Source organism: Pipistrellus kuhlii, unplaced genomic scaffold (assembly GCF_014108245.1).
Source record: "Pipistrellus kuhlii isolate mPipKuh1 unplaced genomic scaffold, mPipKuh1.p scaffold_m20_p_2, whole genome shotgun sequence".
Classification (NCBI taxonomy): domain Eukaryota; kingdom Metazoa; phylum Chordata; class Mammalia; order Chiroptera; family Vespertilionidae; genus Pipistrellus; species Pipistrellus kuhlii.
Window position 1 is genome coordinate 60328520 of NW_023425515.1, and position 7448 is coordinate 60335967.

The 7448-nt window shown below is 40.7% G+C and overlaps 1 pseudogene; it reads left to right on the forward strand.

The window, feature by feature from the left end:
• Nucleotides 1–3701: 3701 nt before the first annotated feature.
• Nucleotides 3702–4331, forward strand: LOC118723642 (annotated as a pseudogene).
• The last annotated feature ends 3117 nt before the right edge of the window (nucleotides 4332–7448 follow it).

The window sequence follows — 7448 nt, forward strand, 5'->3', positions numbered from 1 at the left end:
GACATTTAACCTGATACACCAAGGTTTGGAGAGATTGGAGGCAGTGAAATTTTAATACCAATGTTTACTATTCTTCCAAGAACCTCTGACATACCAGCCAAAATGTATGCATTTCACAGGAACCAAGGCACCAAGCAAAGTCTTGTCCAAATCTCAGAGCCCAAGAGCATGCTGTGCCCTGGTGTGGCCTGCCTTCATTGACAGATCCTTTAAAACATTCTAGAGTCTCTATAGGTATTCTCAGACCATAAATTCTGAATTTTAGTTGTGATAAAGACCTGAAGGTTTTTTGTTTTGTTTTGTTTTGTTTTGTTTTTTGGGGGTAAGGGGGCAAAATAAGTGTTCAAAAGGTTAAAAAAGGGGCAGGGGCATCTTTACTATGAATAACTTGTGCATAAATGCTGTCATTTCCAGACCCGTCTTGTGTCACTTGAGAGAATCAGATGAATCCGCTGGAGAAGATAAGCAGTTTATCTTCATGGGACATGAGCAGTCTCACTAGTCAGACTGTGATAACTTAGAGATTTTCTTTACCAAATACCACCCTGGGCTTTTCTAGCTGCCAAATTTCAACAAGCCCTGACATCAAGGGAGCCCCAAAGCATAGATGTCAGCCATTGACTACGAGTTCTAGGGATCTGATTCTTTTTTTTTTCTTTTTTTCTTTTTTCCTTTTTATGTATCTCAAACTTTTATTTTATTTTTGGAATGCTATTTTTTATTTATTTTTTATTTTTAAAATTAATTTCTTTATTGATTAAGGTATCACATATTTGTCCTCAACCTCCCATTCCAATCCCCTGTCCCCACTCATGCCCCACCCCGCTATTGTCCTTAACCCACTGGTTAGGCTCATATGTGTGTACATAAGTCCTTTGGTTGATCTCTCCCTTTTATCCCCACCCTCCCTTTGAGGTCCAACAGTCTGACCCATGGCTCCTTATCTCTGGGTCTGTTCTTGTTCCTCAGTCTATGTTGTTCACCATTTCCCCTAGATGAGTGAGATCATGTCTACTGGAAATATATTTATAAGAATCAAAAATGAGATAAGCAGTAATTGTTATGCTGAAAGGCATATGAATCAGTCTGTAGTGAGCTTCTTTCTGGGCCACAAGTTCTTTTGAGACCCAATTTCAATGTCAAACAGCACCATCCAGAACTGAAATATCATTGCTGACATGTACACATAAGGAACTGTTTATTTTTTTTTAATTTAAATTTTTGTTTGAAGTGTTACAAAAGTGGTACATATGTCTCCTTTCCTCCCCCTATTGACCTCCCCCCTTGCCTCTCCTACACCCTAGTACATGCCCTCACCTGCCTCTCCTGCCCCCCCACATGTCTTACATGTTTATATGCATGCATACAAGTCCTTTGGTTGATCCCCTACAGTTCCCTCCCTTCCTCCAACCCTCCCAACCTCCCCTGCATTCCTGCTGTAGTTTCACAGTCTGTTCAATGCTTCTTTGCCTCTGTATTTATTCCCCCCCCCCCCATTTCTTTCCTTTAAAAAGTCTTGCCTCTGCAGACTAGAAATAAACAAGTAATAACAAAAAATGTTTGAGTCCCAATTTCTTTTTTTTTAATATATTTTATTGAATTTTTACATAAAAGAAAGGAAGAGAGAGGGATAGTTAGAAACATCGATGAGAAACATTGATCAGCTGCCTCTTGCACACCCCTCACCGGGGATGTACCCGCAACCAAGGTACATGCCCTTGACCAGAATCAAATCTGGGATCTTTCAGTCTGCAGGCCGAGGCTCTATCCACTGAGCCAAACCAGTTTCGACTGAGTCCCAATTTCAATGTCCAACAGTTCTGAGTCCACATTTCAATGTCAAACAGTTTAGGGATCTAATTCTTAGAAGGGAAAAAATAGAACCACCATTGTGACTATACCATATGGGAGGGAACATTTATTTAGCACCAATGCAATTATGAGACTTTTGAATCCCTAGGCCAGCTAGTGTCTCAAAAAAAGAGGTTATGGTAATATTAAGAACGCAGCTTCTTTATTTGTCTGTAGGAAAATTATTTCTCTGTAAGTGTGGGAAGCATCAGATGAATCAACTCCAGAGAGATGATTGCACAGATATGCAGCTCTGCTGGGTATTCCCAGTCTATTTTCCAGTCACGGTCAACTCTGGCTTCTTCCTGCCTGGAAACGGATCTTCCTGTTTGGACCTAATGGAACCCAACCAGAAATAATGAACAATAATATTAATAAAATCTGGGCATTCCTGAGTAGTGATTTCAGAAAACTATGGTATGGTCAGAAAACTGCAAATATGATAAAATAAAAGTATAAAAGAATCCTAAAAGTTAACACCCAGTTTCATGCAATGAAATTTCCCTCCTGACTGTTCAACCACTGAACCACTACTCCAATTGCCAAAGGCCAGCGATTTCATAATTCAGCCCCTTGCATGCACGCTTGAGCATTTCCAATTATTAGAAAGTGTGCCCTTTTACTTTTTACCACTTGGTTCTAGTTCTGTTTTCTGGATCTCTGGATTATTTTCTTAGGGCTACCATAACAGACTAGCATACGTTTTGTGGTTTACAACAACAGAAATGCATTTTCTCACTGCTCTGGAGGCTGGAAGTCCACAGGGTTATACTCTCTCTGAAGGCTCTCTGGTAGTCCGTTCTTTGTCTTTTCTAGCTTTTGGTGGCTTCAGGCATTCTTCAGCTTGTTGCCACATCACTCCAATCTTGCTCTCCTGGTCCTACTGCCTTTTCTTCTTCTCTGAGTCTTTTATAAAGACACTATTCATTAAATTTAGGACATTCGGAGATAATTCAGGATGACCTCCCCTCAAGGTCCTTATCTTAAAGCTGCACGTACCTATTTTCCAAATGAGACCACACTCTCAGGTTCTAGAGGTTAGGATGCGGACCTAATTACTTTACAAAAGAGTAAAGTCTGTTTAATGAAACCAAAGCTGGGTTTTAGGTATTACTTTCTGGAGAAATTCTCCAAAAAGTTTTGATCAAAATCACTTCAAAATTTTATCAAAATTATTTTCATATAGTGTTGTCAGTTTATAACAGAAAATACTACTTAGCCTTCCCAAGTCTCCAGGATGTTTGTTGTAGTTGTTGTTATTGTATATTTTGTTGTTTTCATTGTAAAATAAAATAATGGTACCCTTTCTTAGGGTTGTGGTATATATTAAATGACATACTATATGAACAGCAATCAATACTATGCCTGCTAAAATAGCAAAGTAGTCAATAGATATAAGGTCTCTTTATTATCAGTATTTTATAGTACTTTGAAGTTTTTAGTGTATAACCAGTAACCCATTTGATTTAATCCTCATAATCTCATTATAGCAAGAGAGACTTGGCAAGAGATGCCTAATATTTCCACAATATAGTAAAACCTCAAATTAAAGGACTAATTTGGGCAAGGGACTGTCTGTGAAGGCAGAAAGTCTGTTCTATAATAAAGTAGGTTTTGCAAATGTGTATGCCAAAAAATTGACAAATTAGCTTGTGTAATTGAAATTAAATATATATGAAAAGTTCAATTTTACAGAAAAGTTTTTTGTATGTGTTACTATAATTTTACATTTGTCCTGAATAGGTCAAGTAAATGTTTGCATTCACCAGTCAACTCAGGTAAACAAATGCACATGACTGGGAACATGAACTTGAGTTATAACTGCTGCAGAAAGTCACACCCTGGCGGGACTACCCCATCTGCCTGAAATGGCAGAGGAGAAGGAGACACTGAAGCATCCTCAGAGCCAGAAGGGAGTGCAGGGAATAGTTGTGGTGAACACAGAGAGATTCCCATTAAGAGCACTACAGATAATCCCACCACTACCCCGTATGCCAACCTCATGCTCAACTTCACCCTGAAGGCCGGGATCATCGGACGTGAAGGTGACTCCCAGAATGACCTCATCTTCCTTCAAATCTGCACCAAGAAAAATGAACTTATGCTCACATCAGATAAAGACTACTTCCTGGTTGTAATTGAGAATTCAGTTAAATAAACTACTCTCTTGGCTCCCTGCATCATTCCTTAAGTTAATGCCCCCCTCCCTGAATAATAGTGTTAATCATGTCAACCAACAGGCAGGTGGAAATCACCTTAGAGCCCTTGTAGAGCAATCCAATGACCAAAATGGGCTGCAGATCTGCTCCATCCCACCAAAACATCCCTCTGATGACCAGTTGCCCTTAATTCCCAGGGGGACCTTCTTTCCTCAAGCTCAGATTTCGGAACAAGAGCTTACGAAAGGCCAACATCCTGCTTTCTTCTGCTGACCTTCTGTTTACTGTGTTGCCCTTAGAAAAGGCTGCTTTCCTTTAACTAGCAATAGCTGAAACTTAAAAAAAAGAAAAGAAAGAAAGAAGTCATGCTCTTTGACAACAAGACCGATTACCACTTGTGATGTGGTATGATCACATGCTAGTCATTCACTGAACATGGGTTATGAGTGGTGACTCTTGGATTCAAATATGTATTATAGACTATAGTTAACAACAAAAAATAACCTGTTAATCCAATTATAAGAAAATCTTGATTAAAATCATTTAAAAATTAATAGGGTGTTAATTTTCACATATGACATATTGACTGGAAATTTTGTGTTTTAAATTGTGATCCGCAAAATTGAGGGTTTATTGTAGTAGTTTAAGCATTAACTTTTTCCCCCTTTTTTTTATTGATTAAGGTATTAAATATATCTTACCTTATTCCCCCCATTACCCCCTACCCCAGCTCATGCCCTCACCACCCTGGTGTCTGTGTCCATTGGCTAGGCTTATATGTATGCATACAAGTCCTTTGGTTGATCTCTCCCCCTTACCCCCAGCCTCCCCTACTTTCCCTCTGAGTTTTTGTAGTTTTAAAAAATATATGCAGGTGGGTTTAATTTTACATGTTGAGTTTCTTCAGGAAAAGGATTTGATTAGAGCCTCCCTTTGCAACTATCTCTCAGGACTCAGTGCAGTTGAAGAGCTGAACCAGTGCTCCATAAATGCTACCCACTGCAAGGCACAAGTTGCTCTTATTACCATAAACACAACTGGTAGGAAGACATGCATAAAATAGTAAGGAGAAATGTAATGTCACTCTCTCATACTTCATTGGTATAGAGTCTAATTATCACAAACTCCAGCTACTAACATCATTATTTCCATTCCGTTTCTTTGTTCAATAAAGCCAAGCCAAGCATAAGCCCCAAACCTGTGAAATCACTTGTTTTCTTTCTTTTCATCTTTTTGGCCACGTTTGAAATGTTTCCTCTGATATGTTTAGCTTTCGATGAGAGTGAATGGGAATTCACTCAAGTCTGGCTTCATAAGTGTTAGCTTCATAAGTGGTTCTTGGGGTTTTTCTGTTGTTTTTAACCTGATATATCTGGAAACTTTCCCTTCTTACCCAAGATTGTGTTTCTCTCTTGCTCACTCACAGTAAGATACAAGAAAAAAAAAATAACTTTGCTGGAAACAATCAAAATTATTATAGACAGAGGGAAGAATTCCCCAGAATTTAAACATAGAGTCAGAACTGTACATATTGAATATCAAACCAGATGTTTACCTGTTCACTGCCAAAGAAGCTGGAGGTCTGTCAAAAACCAATGACGGAAATAGCTTTGACCCTCATTCAGTGGGAAACGGTCTGGGAAAATTTTGAGTTCCAGTAAGTTCTGAGGTTCTGAACCTATATTTAAATGTAGAAAATAGTTTTGTTCTGCCAAGTCAGTACCCTAACCACATTCGGTCAGGCCACACAGAGTCTTTGTAGCTGCCTTAGGGGTTTCTGCTGCCTGGTTCTCTCTTCTATCCTGTAAAGGGCTTGTGTGATTTCAGTGAGCCACCTGACTTTTCTAGGCCTCAGTTGTCTTCACCTCTGAAATCCTTTATAACTCTGAATTAATATGATTCTTCCACAGAGACTCACATGATATACATCAGGAGGTTTCAGTTTACCCAGGGGCATTAATGTCCACCGACTCTTAAGACTCTAGGTATCAAACTGTAGCTAGCCTTTTATACAAGACTAGAGGCCTGGTGTATGAAATTCATGCAGTCTTGGAAGGGGAGGGGAGTAGGAGGTCCCTCATCCTGATTTTCACCCTCTCACAGTCCAGGAACTCTGGGAGGATGTCCAACTGAGGGCTTAGGCCTGCTTACCATGGGGAATGGACCTAACTTGAACATCTTTAGTGCTGCCGTGGAGGCAGGAGAGACTCCCAGCACTGCCACTGCACTTGCCAGCTGTGAGCCTGGCTTCTGGCTGAGCGGCGCTCCCCTTGTGGGAGTGTACAGACCACTTGGGGGCAGCTCCTGCATCGAGCATCTGACCCCTGGTGGTCAGTGCACATCATAGTGACCAGTTGTTCCACTGTGGGTTCAAAACTGGCTCTCCTACATTCCCTGAGGGGTCCTGGATTATAAGAGGATGCAGACCAGTCTAAGGGACCCCACCAGTGCATGATCGGTGCCAGGGAGGGATGTGGGAGGTTGGCCAGCTGGTGAGGGACTACAGGGTAGCTCTAAGGCATGTCTGGCTTCTCTCACTCAGTCCCAATTGGCCAGACCCAGCAGCAAGCTAACCTAGCAGTCAGTATATCTGCCCATGGTGGTCAGTGCATGTCAGAGTGAGCAGTTGAGCAACCTTAGCATCTCATTAGCATATTATGCTTTGATTGGTTGAACAGACACTTAGCATATTAGGCTTTTATTATATAGGATAATGGCTTCTGATGACACCTTGAGGATAAAACCCAGTCACATCAAATACAAGTTAATAGGCTTGAAGTTCCATTAAGAAATGCAATTCTCTCTTTCCAAGGGATTTGTAAATTAAAGTTAGCTGTAAGGCAAAGTAGAGAGAAGCATTTCCTTTACCCAAAAGGTTCCAACCATGTCTGGGCAGCCACAGAACTGACTTGGCCTATTAGAAACCCACTGGGACAAGCAAAAAAAGGGAATAAGCTTCTAGGATACTTTTAAGTGGTTTTCACAAACATAAGTTGGTGCACTCCCATCCACACAATAGAATGAATGCGCTTTCATCAGACTTCTCACTATCACTGAAATTTTAATGCTTCCTGCTATTTATTACAGAAGAGTCATCTAGTTTATTAATTAAGTAGAAGCCTGGTGAATGAAATTCATGCACTGGGGAGGGTGTCCCTCAGCCCAGCCTGCACCCTCTCCAATCTGGGACTCCTCGGAGGATGTCTGACTTCAGGTTTAGGCCCGAGTGGGATGGGGCCTAAACTGAAGTCGGACATCCCTCTCACAATCTGGGAACACTGGCTTTTAACCACTTACCTGCGGCTTGATTGCCTCCAACTATTCTCTCCTACTGGCCTGATCAAGGCTTTTATTAGTATAGATATGACCCTTCACAGAAAATTTTACTAACCCTAAAATAAGGGCTTGACAATTGAATCATTGGGACCAGACACCAAG